We start from the raw sequence: 17126 nt of genomic DNA on the forward strand, positions 1-17126 counted from the left end.
AGTGGCTTCTCTCAAGATAGCAAATTCTACGGTGGGTGAACAAATTACTGTCGAGCAATTGATAGAAAAGCGCATAGTTATGAGAATATCTAGGCATGATCATGTATATAGGCATCACATCCGCGACAAGTAGACGGAAACGATTCTGCATCTACTACTATTACTGCACACATCGACCGCTATCCAGCATGCATCTAGAGTGTTAAGTTCATAAGAACAGAGTAACGCATTAGGCAAGATGACATGATGTAGAGGGATAAACTCAAACAATATGATATAGACCCCATCTTTTTATCCTCGATGGCAACAATACAATACGTGCCTTGCTTCCCCTGCTGTCACTGGGAAAGGACACCGCAAGATTGAACCCAAAGCTAAGCACTTCTCCCATTGCAAGAAAGATCAATCTAGTAGGCCAAACCAAACAGATGATTAGAAGAGACTTGTAAAGATATTAAATCATGCATAAACGATTTCAGATAAGAATCAAATATTGTTCATAGATAATCTTGATCATAAACCCATAATTCATCGGATCTCCACAAACACACCGCAAAAAGAATTACTTCGAATAGATCTCCAAGAGAATCGAGGAGAACTTTGTATTGAGATCCAAAGAGAGAAAAGAAGCCATCTAGCTAATAACTATGGACCCGAAGATCTGTGGTAAACTACTCACACATCATCGGAGAGGCTATGGTGTTGATGTAGAAGCCCTCCGTGATTGATTCCCCCTCCGGCGGAGGCCGGAAAAGGCCCCAAGATGGGATCTCACGGGTGCAGAAGGTTGCGGCGGTGGAAATAAGGTTTCGTGGTGCTCCTGGATGTTTTCAGGGTATATGGGTATGTATAGGAGGAAGAAGTACGTCGGTGGAGCTGTTGAAGGAAATATTCCCTAGAGGCAATAATAAAGTTGTTATTTATATTTCCTTATATCATGATAAATGTTTATTATTCATGTTAGAATTGGATTAACTGGAAACTTAGCACATGTGTGAATACATAGACACACAGAGTGTCACTAGTATGCCTCTACTTGACTAGCTCGTTAATCAAAGATGGTTAAGTTTCCTAGCCATGGACAAAGAGTTGTCATTTGATAAGCGAGATCACATCATTAGAGAATGATGTGATTGACTTGACCCATCCGTTAGCTTAGCACGATGATCGTTTAGTGTGTTGCTATTGCTTTCTCCATAACTATAGATGTTCCTGTAACTATGAGATCATGCAACTCCCGAATATCGAATGAACACTTTGTGTGCTACCAAACGTCACAACGTAACTGGGTGATTATAAAGATGCTCTACAGGTGTCTCCGATGGTGTTTGTTGAGTTGGCATAGATCGAGATTAGGATTTGTCACTCCGTGTATCGGAGAGGTATCTCTAGGCCCTCTCGGTAATGCACATCACTATAAGCCTTGCAAGCATTGTGACTAAAGAGTTAGTTGCGGGATGATGCATTACAGAACGAGTAAAGAGACTTGCCGGTAACGAGATTGAACTAGGTATTGAGATACCGACGATCGAATCTTGGGCAAGTAACATACCGATGACAAAGGGAACAACGTATGTTGTTATGCGGTTTGACCGATAAAGATCTTCGTTGAATATGTAGGAACCAATATGAGCATCCAGGTTCCGCTATTGGTTTTTGACCGGAGATGAGTATCGGTCATGTCTACATAGTTCTCGAACCCGTAGGGTCCGCACGCTTAACGTTCGGTGACGATCGGTATTACGAGTTTATGTGTTTTGATGTACCGAAGGTAGTTCGGAGTCCCGGATTTGATCACGGACATGACAAGGAGTCTCGAAATGGTTGATTGAACTTTAATTTATCATGAACTTAGTCCTGATAGTATTTGCATAACTATGTTGTAGATCAATAGCTCGCGATGTAGCTCCCCGTTTATTTTTGATATGTTCATAGAGAAAAACTATGTTGAAAGATGATAGTAGCAATTATGCGGACTGGGTTCGTGATCTGAGGATTATCCTCATAGCTGCACAGAAGAATTATGTCCTTGATGCACCGCTAGGTGACAGACCTATTGCAGGAGCAGATACAGACGTTATAAACGTTTGGTAAAGCTCGGTATGATGACTAGTTGATAGTTTAGTGCACCATGCTATATGGCTTAGAACCGGGACTTAAAAACGTTTTGAACGCCACGGAGCATATAAGATGTTCTAATAGTTGAAATTGGTATTTCATACTCATGCCCGTGTCGAGAGGTAGAAGACCTCTGATGGTACTTTGCCTACAAGATGGAGGAGAATAGCTCAACTAGTGAGCATGTGCTCAGATTGTCTGGGTACTACAATTGCTTGAATCAAGTGGGAGTTAATCTTCCAGATAAGATAGTAATTGACAAAGTTCTCTAGTCACTATCACCAAGTTACTAAAACTTAGTGATGAATTATAATATGCAAGGGATAATGAAAGTAATTCCCAAGCTCTTCGCGATGCTGAAATCGACGAAGGTAGAAATCAAGAAATAGTGACAAGACCACTAGTTTCAAGAAAAAGGGAAAAGGGAAAGAAAGAGGAACTTCAAAGAAGAATAGCAAGCAGTTGCTACTCCCATGAAGAAGCTCAAAGCTAGATCCAAGCCTGGAACTGAGTGCTTCTACTACAAAGGAAATGGTCACTGGAAGTGGAACTGCCCTAGATACTTGGCGGATAAGAAGGATGGAAAAGTGAACAAAAGTATATATTTGATATACATGTTATTGATGTGTACTTTACTAGTGTTTATAACAACACCTCAGTATTTGATATTGGTTCAGTTACTAAGAGTAGTAACTCAAAACGGGAGTTGCAAAATACACAGAGACTAGTTAAGGGCGAGGTGATGATGTGAGTTGGAAGTGATTCCAGGGTTGATAAGATCACCATCGCGCACTCACATTACCTTCGGGATTAGTGTTGAACCTAAAATAAATGTTAATTTGTGTTTGCGTAGAGCATAATATGATTGGATCATGTTTATTGCAATACGTTTATTAATTTAAGTCAAGGATAATTGTTATTCTGTTTACATGAATAAAACCTTCTGAGGTCATACACCCAAGGTGAATGGTTTATTGAATCTCGATCCTGGTAATACACATATTCATAATATTGAAGCCAAAAGATGCAAAGTTAATAATGATAGTGCAACTTATATGTGGCACTGCCGTTTAGGTCATATTGGTGTAAAGCGCATGAAGAAACACTACAGGAATCCAGTACTTTGCCGTCTGCCATGACGGACGGCAAAGGCAGGGACGGCTGACGGCAAAGCACTTTGCCGTCCGTGGCGGACGGCAAACAGTGACGGCAAAGATAGGGTCGACAAACAGGTCCTTTGCCATCGGCTTTTTATGGCGGACAGCAAAGAGCCCTTTGCCTACAGCGGCTGACGGCAAAGAGGGGGGACGGCAAAATGTTGCACGTCCGCCAGCGTCACTCCATTAGGCGGCTAACGACGGCCTTTGCCGTCCGCCAGCGGACGGCAAATTTGAGCGCCTCTTTGCCGTCCGCCAGACGACGTCAGCTATACGTCAGCGCCCGCTCTTTTTTGCCGTCCGCCCGGTGGACGGCAAAGGCAAAGTCTTTGCCATCAGCTTGGCTTTGTCGTCCGCCACGGTAGGCAAATTGGCCAAATGGTCCATCCCCAGGAAGCATAGGTGGGCGCCACGTGCCCCCTTTGCCGTCCGCCACCGACGGCAACGGGGTCTTTGCCGTCCGCCGCGGACGGCAAAGAGCCTGCACTACCTCTTTTTTGTTCTATTTTTCTTATATCCAACAATTATCACAACAAATATTTCACAGCACATATATATCCATCACATAAATATCCAGCACATATATATCCAACATAATAAATATCCAGCACATATATATCCATACATACATACATAGTAGGTTGCACATAGTTCCATCGATCCATACATATTACAATATGCAAAGTTTCATCATAGCAAGCGAGCAGAATACAAGAAGTGCATCAAAGGAAAAAACAGGAAAAAGCAAGCAATCCATCATAGGAAGCTGGCTTCCGTGAAGTGAATGAAACTTGCAAAATGACAAATAAGAAAGTTAGAAAAAGAAGACTAGAAGAAGAATTAGACTAGAAGAAAAAGAATAGAAGAAGAAGACTAGAAGAAGAAGTATATGCCATATATTAGCTAACTTAGGTGAAATGCCACGTTTATGAGCTAACCTAGGTGAAATGGGTAGTTTATGAGCTAACCTAGGTGAAATAGGTTGTTTATGAGCTAACCTAGGTGAAATGGGTCATTTATGAGCTAATCTAGGTCAAATGGGTCGTTTATGAGCTAACCTAGGTGAAATTGATCATTTTGGAGCTAACTTAGTTGAAATGGGTCTTTTATGAGCTAACTAAGGTGAAATGCCACGTTTTTGAGCTAAGTAAGGTAAAATGGATCATTTTTTAGCTAACTTAGGTGAAATGGGTCGTTTATGAGCTAACCTAGTGAAATTGATCATTTTGGAGCTAACTTAGTTGAAATGGGTCTTTTATGAGCTAACTAAGGTCAAATGCCACGTTTTTTAGCTAACTAAGGTAAAATGGATCGTTTTTGAGCTAACTTAGGTGAAATGGGTCGTTTATGAGCCTAGGTGAAATTGATCATTTTGGAGCTAACTTAGTTGAAATGGGTCTTTTATGAGCTAACTAAGGTGAAATGCCACGTTTTTGAGCTAAGTAAGGTAAAATGGATCATTTTTTAGCTAACTTAGGTGAAATGGGTCGTTTATGAGCTAACCTAGTGAAATTGATCATTTTGGAGCTAACTTAGTTGAAATGGGTCTTTTATGAGCTAACTAAGGTCAAATGCCACGTTTTTTAGCTAACTAAGGTAAAATGGATCGTTTTTGAGCTAACTTAGGTGAAATGGGTCGTTTATGAGCCTAGGTGAAATTGATCATTTTGGAGCTAACTTAGTTGAAATGGGTCTTTTATGAGCTAACTAAGGTGAAATGCCATGTTTTTGAGCTAACTAAGGTAAAATGGATCGTTTTTGAGCTAACTTAGTTGAAATGGGTCGTTTATGAGCTAACCTAGGTGAAATTGATCATTTTGGAGCTAACTTAGTTGAAATGGGTCTTTTATGAGCTAACTAAGGTGAAATGCCACGTTTTTGAGCTAACTAAGGTAAAATGGATCGTTTTTTAGCTAACTTAGGTGAAATGGGTCATTTTGGAGCTAACCTAGGTGAAATGCCACGTTTATGAGCTAACCTAGGTGAAATGGGTCATTTTAAAGCTAACTTAGGTAAAATGGATCATTTAGGAGCTAATCTACGTAAAATGGGTCATTTTAGAGCTAACTTGGATAAATTGGATCACTTGTAAGCTAACTAAGGTAAAATGAGTCATTTTAGAGCTAACTTAGGTAGAATGGATGGTTTATGAGGTCAGTAAGCTTATTAAGTCATTTTGGAGGAAAAGAAGCTAACTCTAGGTCATTATGGTAAGCATATTGGAGGAAATAAAGCTAAGTCTAGGTCTTTATGCATTTGTTAAGCAAAACACTAGAGAAACTTACCGTGATCATGGAGATGTAGGAGCGGGCTGGCTCACGCCGGTAGCTGGAGAAGAAGCGGGCTGGCTCGCGCCGGTAGCTGGAGAAGGATCGTGCGATGCGTTTCTGGAGTTAAGCTGCACCAAAGATCATTTCCAATGTCTCGTTAGCATTATGACACTCAAATGTTAAGACTAGCAAGTAATGTCCATTCAAATTAAACTCACCGTGCTCCCAGGAGCAATCACTGGCATCGGCGGAGCGGTCTGACCGGACTTCTCGCACACAGACTACACATTTGGTTTTCACAACAGAGTCATACTAGTTAGTAATGAGACTCAAATGTTAAGACTAGCAAGTAATCTGCAGAAGAAACTTACCACAAGGAGCTCGTACATGGCCCTTTCCTGCATGTCATTCCGTGCCCTCTCCTCCTCCAACATCTTTGTCGTCCTCTCCTCCAACTCCCGCTGCCTCTCCGCCGCCTCCGCCAGAAGTTTCTCCGTTCTATCTCTCTCACTCTGTATAGCAGCCTGCAACACCACTCACATGACCATTTGTAATCATTGATGGAAGCGCACACAATGTAATGGAGAAAGATAGCTGAGTACATATAACTAACCTTGAAGGCGAGTTGGACTGGCCGTTCACGAGGCCTTATCTCAGGAGCGGAGCTCGACTGGCGCGCCTTGATCTCCGGGAGAGTGCTAGGACAACGGATGAGTCCATCTCCAATGGCTATGGAGCCATGGGACCTCCCGCCACCAGATATCAGCAGCAGCTCTGTATCAATGGGACCCTGGCTCGGGTTAAAGTCCTCCCATTTCCTCGCCTTCTCCTGATCTCTATATTGCACGAGCTTGTCGTGGGCGGAGATGTTGGTGAAGTTCTTTGGATCATCGAGGTCAGACGCAGAGAATGCCTTGACTTTCTTGTAAGGGCCAGTGTGGGCCATGGCATACAGGTCATACACCTCTGGCACCTTATCCGCCTTATTGTAGCGTGCCTGAAAGAGAGAAACAAAGTAAATTAGTAATTAAAGGGCTAAAGCTAGCATGATGAATGAATTGCGTGAATCATGAAGCAAACCACATACCCAGTTCCGCCCGTACTGAAATAAGTTGGAGCTGCCTTGGTGGTGTGGCACACCTTCCATTTGGGCACGTTTGTCCTTGGCCTCTTTGTGGGTGGCCAGCCATTCTTTTGAGCACCACTCATTGACCAACACCTCCCAACAATTCATCCGATCCGCACACCATCTTGGGGGGGCCTAAGTTAGCAAATAGAAACTTGAGCGCTACGGCTATGAATTACTAAATCAAGGAAGTAAGTACAAGTCCTTAAGAATTACCTTCATGTACTTCTCCTTACTCAAGAACTTATCGCGGCACTCTTGCTTGGGCTTCTTGATACCACGCCCGACGTAGTAGTCTCGAACAGCCTGCACCCGAACCTCATGCCGTAAGTTCTGAAGTAGGCGCTTGCACTCCTTGTGGATAACATGATCCGCCTCCTCCTCGTATCCCTCCTCACACTTGTAGAATGTCTGCAATCAAATGAGACAATATTGATTAGTACAATTAATAACTAGCTAGTTGAAGATTTTAATTGTGTAAAGGAGCAATTACCCAGAACTTTCTGATCACGACGTCTGCCCTCGTCTTGCACAAGACACCGTCGATAATCTCACCCGGCGGGGCCGGGGCAGCCAAGTAGTGCTCCCAAGTCAATCCAACCTCTGGAAGCCGACCCTCACCAGGCAACATGACAAACCCCGGGAAGTTTTGCCGAATCAGAACTCCAAGGACGGAGTTGGGCCGGCGGACACTTTCATGGTGGTCCCAACCCCTGCAGCATGACAAGGCCAACACATCAGTTATTTGAAGAAACGTGAATGCAGAAGGTACAAAAAGATTAAATGCACTTACCTCTCCCCATCAGGGAAAATCAACCACCTCTGCTCGCGGGTCGCCGGCACGGACGGGAGCCGTGTAGCACCACGCTGGTAGACGTTGCCCCCCTCCTCCCCCTCCTCATCAGTCGGCTCCCCGCCATCATCAGCATGGCCACTCGGCTCCCCGCCATCATCAGCGTGGCCACTCGGCTCCTCAGGCTGACCCGACCAGGTACCCCATCCAGACGTGTGCTCCTCCGGGGTCTCGTGGGCCGAAGTCTCGTGGGTCGAAGGCCCGTCGACCCGAGGCTCGTGGGCCGAAGACCCGTGGACCGGAGGCTCGTGGACCGGAGTCCGTGCAGCCTCCTCCTCAGACGAGTCCACCCTAGCAGTCACGTGCTTGGGTGAAACAGCTGGGGGCGGCGGCGAGGAAGGCGCCGTAAGAGTCACCCTACCTCCTCTCCCGCGACCACGTGCTCCACCTCCTCTCTTCTTCTTACCTCGTCCCCTGCTGGGCACCGCGGTCGACGAAGAAGGGCCCGGCGGTGTCGCCATACTGTCCAGCAACGCTCAGCGGAGAGGTGCGTGTGGAATGGAAGAGTTAATGGGGGAGGAGGACTTGTCATTTGTGCTCACCCACGAACGAAGGGGCAGAGCTCGTCAAACGCACGGCGAGGTCGTCGAACACCAAACCTCGCAGCGATGAAACAACTGCACATTTAAAACTACACGATCAACACAATTATATATGATGTTTTTCATAACAAAATCGAAAAATATATAACCTAACTAATAATTCACAAACATATGACCCCGTCGGCCTCTGGAAGGCCAAAGAACACCTTTTCGGGAGGTGTCGGGGGTCGGGGTGTCCTGTCGGTGTCGGGGTGCCGTGTCGGGGTCGAGGTGCTGTTTCGGGGTTGGGGGGTCGGGGTGTCGTGTCGATGTCGGGGTAGTGCCGTGTCGGTGTCGGGGTGTTGTTTCGGGGTCGGGGTGTGGTGTCGGGGTCAGGGTGTCTGGTCAGGCTCGGGGTCGGGGTGTCGGGTCAGGCTCGGGGGGTCGGGGTGTCGGGTCAGGCTCGGGGTCGGGGTGTCGGGTCAGGCTCGGGGTCGTCGGGTGTCAGGGTCGGGGTCGGGGTCTCGGGGTCGGGGTGTCGGGTCGGGGTGTCGGGGTCGGTCGGGGTCTCAGGGTCGGGGTGTCGGGTCGGGTCTCGGGGTCGGGGTGTCGTGTCGGGGTGCCGGGTCGGGGTTTGGGTCGTGTCGGGCGGGGTGTCGTGTCGATGTCGGGGTAGTGCCGTGTCGGTGTCGGGGTGTTGTTTCGGGGTCGGGGTGTGGTGTCGGGGTCAGGTGTCGGGTCAGGTCGGGGTCGGGGTGTCGGGTCAGGCTCGGGGGGTCGGGGTGTCGGGGTCGGGTGTCGGGTCAGGCTCGGGGTCGGGGTGTCGGGGTCGGGGTCGGGGTCGGGTCGGGGTCTCGGGGTCGGGTCGGGGGGTGGGGGTCGGGGGGGTCTCGGGGTCGGGGTGTCGTGTCGGGGTGCCGGGTCGGGGTCTGGGTACCGTGTCGGGTCGGGTTTTTTTCCTTTTCTTCTTCTTCCTCTTCTTCTTCTTCTTCTTCTTCCTTCTTCTTCTTCTTCTTTTCTTCTTCTTCTTCTTCTTCTTCTTCTTCTTCCTCCTTTCCTTTTTCCTCTTCTTCTTCTCCTCCTCTCCTCTTTTTTCTTCTTCTTCCTCTTCTTCTTTTTTCTTCTCCTCCTCCTCTTCTTCTTCTTCTCCTCTCCTCTTTTTCTCTTCTTCTTCTTTCCTAAAACTAAACTAAACCTAAACCTAAAACTAAAAAAACAGAAAAAGGAAAAAACTAAATCTAAACCTAAAACTAAACTAAAACTAAACCTATAAACCTAAAACTAATCCTAAAACTAAAACTAAATCTAAACTAAACATAAACCTAAAACTAAAAAAACAGAAAAAAGGAAAAAAAGGAGGCAGGAGAGCTCACCTGGGTGGAGGAGGGGGGCGGGGCGGCCTGGGGCGGCGGAGGAGGGGGCGGGCGGCCTGGGGCGGCGGCAGTGGCGACGGGGCGGGGCGCCGGGGCGTGGCGGCGCCCAGACGGCAGGGCGGCGGGCGGGGGCGACGGGGCGGGGGGGCGCCGGGGCGGCGCGGGGTGGTGGGGCAGGGCGGGGGGGCGCTGGGGCGGCGGCGGGGTGGTGGGGCGACGGGGCGGCGGCGAGGGGAGAGAAAGAGAGAGAGAGGGGCGGGGTGGGGTGGGGCGGGCGGCCGTTAACGTTAGTGGGGCCCTCCCTCTTTGCCGTCCGCCCCCCTTTGTCGTCCGCCTTTTTGCTCTTTGCCGTCCGCTAGCGGACGGCAAAGAGGGGGGGCCGTTAGGTTTTTTTTAGCAGCTCGTCAGTGGGGCCCCTCCCTCTTTGCCGTCCGCTAGCCGACGACAAAGAATCTTTGCCGTCTGCTAGCCGACGGCAAAGAACTGGCTGATGGCAAATTATGTCTTTGCCATCAGCCAGTTCTTTGTCGTCTGCTTTTTGGTAGCTGATGGCAAAGAGCTTCTTTGTCGTCCGCTAGCTGGCGGCAAAGAGCTGGCAGATGGCAAAGTAGCTGATTCCAGTAGTGAAACTCCATGTTCATGGGCTTTCGGAATCACTTGATTATGAATCATTTGATGCTTGCTAACCATGCCTCGTGGGCAAGATGACTAAAACTCCCTTCTCCGGAACAATGGAGCAAGCAACTAACTTATTGGAAATAATACATACTGATGTATGCAATCCGATGAGTGTTGAGGCTCGCGGCGGGTATCGTTATTTTCTGATCTTCACAGATGATTTGAGCAGATATGGGTATATCTACTTGATGAAACATAAGTCTGAAACATTTGGAAAGTTCAAAGAATTTTAGAGTGAAGTGGAAAATCATCGTAACATGAAAATAAAGTTTCTGCGATCTGATCGTGGAGGAGAATATTTGAGTTACGTGTTTGGTCTTCATTTGAAACATGCAGAATAGTTTCGCAACTCACGCCATCGGAACACCACAGCGTAATGGTGTGTCCGAACGTCATAACCGTACTTTATTAGATATGGCGCAATCTATGATGTCTCTTACCGATTTATCACTATCGTTTTGGGGTTATGCATTAGAGACAGCTGCATTCACGTTAAATAGGGCACCATCTAAATCCGTTGAGATGGCACCATATGAACTGTGGTTTAGCAAGAAACCTAAGCTGTCCTTTCTTAAAGTTTGGGGCTATGATGCATACGTGAAAATATTTCAACCTGATAACCTCGAACCCAAATTGGAGAAATGCATCCTCATAGGATACCTAAAGGAAACTGTTGGGTACACCTTCTATCACAGATCCGAAGGCAAGATATTTTTTGCTAAGAATGGATCCTTTCTAGAGAAGAAGTTTCTCTCGAAAGAAGTGATTGGGAGGAATGTAAAACTTGATGAGGTAATTGTACCTTCTCCCGAATTGGAAAGTAGTTCATCATAGAAATTAGTTCTGGTGATCCCTACACCAATTAGTGAGGAAGTTAATGATGATGATCATGAAACTTCAGATCAAGTTACTACCGAACCTCGTAGGTCAACCAGAATACATTTCGGACCAGAGTGGTACGGTAATCCTGTTCTGGAGGTCATGTTACTTGACCATGACGAACCTACAAACTATGAGGAAGCGATGATGAGCCCAGATTCCGCAAAATGGCTTGAGGCCATGAAATCTGAGATGAGGTCCATGTATTAGAACAAAGTATGGACTTTGATTGACTTGCCCGTTGATCGGTGAGCCATTAAGAATAAATGGATTTTCAAGAGGAAGATGGACACTGATAGTAGTGTTACTATCTACAAAGCTCGAATTGTCGCAAAAGGTTTTCAACAAGTTCAAGATGTTGACTACGGTGAGATTTTCTCACTCGTAGCGATGCTTAAGTTTGTCCAAATCATGTTAGCAATTGCCACATTTTATGTAATCTGGAAAATGGATGTCGAAACTGCATTCCTTAATGGACTTCTTAAAGAAGAGTTGTATATGATGCAACAAGAAGGTTTTGTCAATCCTAAAGGTGCTAACAAAGTGTGCAAGCTCCAACAATCCATCTATGGCAAGCATCTCGGAGTTGGAATATATACTTTGATAAAGTGATCAAAGCATATGGTTTTATACAGACTTGCGGTGAAGCCTATATTTACAAGAAAGTGAGTGGGAGCACTACAACATTTTTGATAAGTATGTGTGAATGACATATTGTTGATCAAAAATAATGTAGAATTTTCTAGAAAGCATAAAGGAGTGTTTGAAAAGAGTTTTTCAAAGAAAGACCTCGATGAAGCTACTTACATATTGAGCATCAAGATCTATAGAAATAGATTAAGACGCTTGATATATTTTCAATGAGTACATACCTTGACAAGATTTTGAAGTAATTCAAAATGGAAAAGTCAAAGAAGGAGTTCTTGCCTGTGTTGTAAGGTGTGAAGTTGAGTAAAGACTCAAAACCCGACTACGGCAGAAAATAGAAAGAGAATGAAAAGTCATTCCCTACGCCTCAGTCATAGGTTCTATAAAGTATGCTATGCTGTGTACCAGACCTATTGTGTACCTCACCATAAGTTTAACAAGAGGGTACAATAGTGATCCAGGAGTGGATCACTGGACAGCGGTCAAAAATATCCTTAGTGGAATAAGGAAATATTTCTCGGTTATGCAGGTGACAAAGAGTTCGTCGTAAAGAGTTACGTCGATGCAAGCTTTGACACCAATCTGGATGACTCTAAGTCTCGATCTAGATACATATCGAAAGTGGGAGCAATTAGCTAGAGTAGCTCTGTGCAAAGCATTGTAGACATAGAAAATTTGCAAAATACATACGGCTCTGAATGTGGCAGACCCGTTGACTAAATTTCTCTCACATGCAAAACATGATCACTCTTTGGGTGTTAATCACATAGCGATGTGAACTAGATTATTGACTCTAGTAAACCCTTTGGGTGTTAGTCAGATGGAGATGTGAACTAATCACATAAAGATGTGAACTATTGGTGTTAAATCACATGACGATGTGAACTAGATTATTGACTCTAGTGCAAGTGGGATATTGAAGGAAATATGCCCTAAAGACAATAATAAAGTTGTTATTTATATTTCCTTATATCATGATAAATGTTTATTATTCATGCTAGAATTGTATTAACCGGAAACTTAGTACATGTGTGAATACATAGACAAACAGAGTGTCACTAGTATACCTCTACTTGACTAGCTCGTTAATCAAAGATGGTTAGGTTTCCTAGCCATAGACAAAGAGTTGTCATTTGATAAGCGGGATCATGATACGTCTCCAACGTATCTATAATTTTTGATTGTTCCATGTTATTATATTATCAACCTTGGATGTTTTATATGCATTTATATGCTATTTTATATGATTTTTGGGACTAACCTATTAACCCAGAGCCCAGTGCCAGTTTCTATTTTTTCCTTGTTTTAGAATATCACAGAAAAGGAAAATCAAACGGAGTCCAATTGACCTGAAACTTCACAGAACTTATTTTTGGATCAGAAGAAGCCCAGAAGACTTGGAGTCCACGTAAGGGAAGCGTCGAGGAGGCCACGAGGTAGGGGGCGCGCCCACCCCCCTGGGCGCGCCCTCCACCCTCGTGGGCCACTCGTGGCTCCCCTGACATACTTCTTCTGCCTATATATCTCCATATACCCTAAAAACATCAAAAAACACAATAGATCGAGAGTTCTGCCGCCAGAAGCCTCCGTAGCCACCGAAAGCCAATCTAGGCCCGTTCCGGCACCCTGCCGGAGGGGGCAATCCCTCTCCGGTGGCCATCTTCATCATCCCGGTGCTCTCCATGACGAGGAGGGAGTAGTTCTCCCTCGGGGCTGAGGGTATGTACCAGTAGCTATGTGTTTGATCTCTCTCTCTCTCTCGTGTTCTTGAGGTGATACAATCTTGATGTATCGCGAGCTTTGCTATTATAGTTGGATCCTATGATGTTTCTTCCCCCCTCTACTCTCTTGTAATGGATTGAGTTTTCCCCTTGAAGTAATCTTATCGGATTGAGTCTTTAAAGATTTGAGAACACTTGATGTATGTCTTGCTATGCGTATCTGTGGTGACAATGGGATATCACATGATTCACTTGATGTATGTTTTGGTGACCAACTTGTGGGTTCCACCCATGAACCTATGCATAGGGGTTGGCACACGTTTTTGTCGTGATTCTCCGGTAGAAACTTTGGGGTACTCTTTGAGGTTCTATGTGTTGGTTGAATAGATGAATCTGAGATTGTGTGATGCTTATCGTATAATCATACCCACAGATACTTGAGGTGACATTGGAGTATCTAGGTGACATTAGGGTTTTGGTTGATTTGTGTCTTAAGGTGTTATTCTAGTACGAACTCTAGGGCTATTTGTGACACTTATAGGAATAGCCCAACGGATTGATTGGGAAGAATAACTTTGAGGTGGTTTCGTACCCTACCATAATCTCTTCGCTCGTTCTCCGCTATTAGTGACTTTGGAGTGACTCTGTTGCATGTTGAAGGATAGTTATGTGATCCAATTATGTTATTATTGTTGAGAGAACTTGCACTAGTGAAAGTATGAACCCTAGGCCTTGTTTCCTAGCATTTCAATACCGTTTGTGCTCACTTTTATCATTAGTTACCTTGCTGTTTTTATATTTTCAGATTACAAATACCCATATCTACTATCCATATACCACTTGTATCACCATCTCTTCGTCGAACTAGTGCACCTGTACAATTTACCATTGTATTGGGTGTGTTGGGGACACAAGAGACTCTTTGTTATTTGGTTGCAGGGTTGCGTGAGAGAGACCATCTTCATCCTACGCCTCCTACAGATTGATAAACCTTAGGTCATCCACTTGAGGGAAATTTGCTACTGTCCTACAAACCTCTGCACTTGGAGGCCCAACAACGTCTACAAGAAGAAGGTTGTGTAGTAGACATCAAGCTCTTTTCTCGCGCCGTTGCCAGGGAGGTTAGCACTTGAAGGTATATCTTTAGATCTTGCAATCGAGTCTTTTAGTTTCTTGTTTTAGCACTAGTTTAGTTTATAAAAGAAAACTACAAAAATATGGAATTGAGTTTGTCTAATACGCTTCATCTTTTTAATATCTTTCGTGAATATGATGGCAAGGAAAATTGTGCTCCGGTGCTAGAGGAAGAAGTCTATAAAATGGTTGGCACTAAATCTTTGAATGATGAGCATCAATGCAATGTTGTTAGTACGAATTCTTTGAATATCCATGATACTAATGATGATCACACTAGTTATGATGTCTACTATAAACATGTATATTTTTGTGGAGTACATTGGGTTTGTAAGTACACACCAAATAGGGAATATAGATATTGCAAGAGGCATAAGTACTTAGAAACTAAATTGTTGTAAGAAACGCTAGATGAATGTGCTCAAAATTTAAATTATCTTGGCCATACTTGTGAGCTTTGCAATGAACATGATCATTTCAATACCCAATGCAAATTGTTTCATTATCGTATCGTGTCCAAAAATTGTGATGACTTGATTTCCCTTGCACATCATAATGAACTTAGTTTGCTTATGGGTTACGAAGAAATGAAACGTATAACTAATTATCTTCCAGAATTTGCCCGTTATAAACTTCTTGGATTTGATCTAGAGGAAATTTATATGTATTGTGCGGTTAATTGTATTGAAAATCCTTATATTGCCAATTACATAAAGGAAAGAAAACAAATAGAAGATGAAGAGAATACTAATGAAAGGGAAGAGACTTCCCAATACCCTTCTATTATTTCTTATGATGAATCAGGTAACAAGGAGAAGCCTCCTATTCAACCAATCTCATTAATAAGGAGCTCAAAAAAGAGGATTGAACCCACACATGATGTGGTAAAGAAGAAGAAAAGAAAAAGGAAGAGAGGTAAAAAGATATCTCTCCCAAATAATGCTGCTCATATTACTATTATGCCTCATGAAAATATAAATGTGGAAGATAATGATACTTCTTATGATCTTGAAAATCTTTTTGGCACTTGCTTGGAAGAATATGATAATTGTTATACTATTGGTGCTATCCATACTATTAATTATGAGAGTGATTATGCTTATGATATGAAAAGGCCCAATCTTGGGGATGCTATGTTTGATGAATATGATGTTTTTGAAAATATATTTGCTGCAATTAATGTTTGTCCCAAGCTTGGGGATGCTACGTTTAATGAAGATGATATTTTTAGTCTCCCAAGTTTTGATATGCAAGTTTATAATGATGATAGCATGCCTCCTACCTATGATGATTATTGTGATGATACTTATGCTATAAAAAGTAGTGATTATATTTATAAAACCTGTCATCATTATGGTTGCCCCTTCTCTTAAGATTACTCTTTTAATGTGGAAACAATTTATAGTATTCGAGTTTCTTATGATACTCCCACTATTCCGAATGAGAAGAATTTTGCTTATGTGGAGAGTAGTAAATTTTCCATGCTTGTGGATCATGAAAAGAATGCTTTAGGTGCTGGTTATATTGTTGAATTCATTCATGATGCTACTGAAAATTATTATGAGGGAGGAATATATGCTTGTAGGAATTGCAATAATATCAAGTTTCCTCTCTATGTGCTTAAAGTTTTGAAGTTATGCTTGTTTTACCTTCCTATGCTAGTTGATTATTGTTCCCTCAAGTTGTTTGCTCACAAAATCCCTATGCATAGGAAGTGGGTTAGGCTTAAATGTGCTAGTCATATTCTTGATGATGCTCTCTTTATGTTTCAATTCTTATCATTTATGTGAGCATCATTGAAATCATCATGCCTAGCTAGGGGCATTAAACGATAGCGCTTGTTGGGAGGCAACCAAATTTTATTTTTATTCCATGCTTTTTGTTCCTGTTTAGTAATAAATAATTCATCTAGCCTCTGTTTAGATGTGGTTTATGCTTTTAATTAGTGTTTGTGCCAAGTAGAACCTTTGGGAAGACTTGGGGAAAGTCTTGTTGATCATGCTGTAAGAAACAGAAACTTTAGCGCTCACGAGAATTGCTGCCATTTTTATTTGGAAAGTGTTATTTAGTAAATTATTTTTGCAGATGATTAATAGATAAATTACTAAGGTCCAGAAATTTATTTGAGAATTTTATGAGTTCCAGAAGTATATGTTTGATCCATATTACTACAGACTGTTCTGTTTTTGACAGATTCTGTTTTTCATGTGTTGTTTACTTATTTTGATGAATCTATGGCTAGTAAAAGAGTTTATGAACCATGGAGAAGTTGGAATACAGTAGGTTTAACACCAATATAAATCAAGAATGAGTTCATTACAGTACCTTGATGGTGATTTGCTTTCTTATACTAACGGAGCTTACGAGTTTTCTGTTAAGTTTTGTGTTGTGAAGTTTTCAAGTTTTGGGTAAAGATTCGATGGACTATGGAATAAGTAGTGGAAAGAGCCTAAGCTTGGGGATGCCCAAGGAACCCCAAGGTAATATTCAAGGACAACCAAAATCCTAAGCTTGAGGATGCCCCGGAAGGCATCCCCTCTTTCGTCTTCGTTGATCGGTAACTTTACTTGGAGCTATATTTTTATTCGCCACATGATATGTGTTTTGCTTGGAGCGTCATCTTATTTTATTTAGTTTTAATTGCTGTT

The sequence above is a fragment of the Triticum urartu genome, chromosome 2, assembly GCF_003073215.2.
Source record: "Triticum urartu cultivar G1812 chromosome 2, Tu2.1, whole genome shotgun sequence".
Lineage (NCBI taxonomy): Eukaryota > Viridiplantae > Streptophyta > Magnoliopsida > Poales > Poaceae > Triticum > Triticum urartu.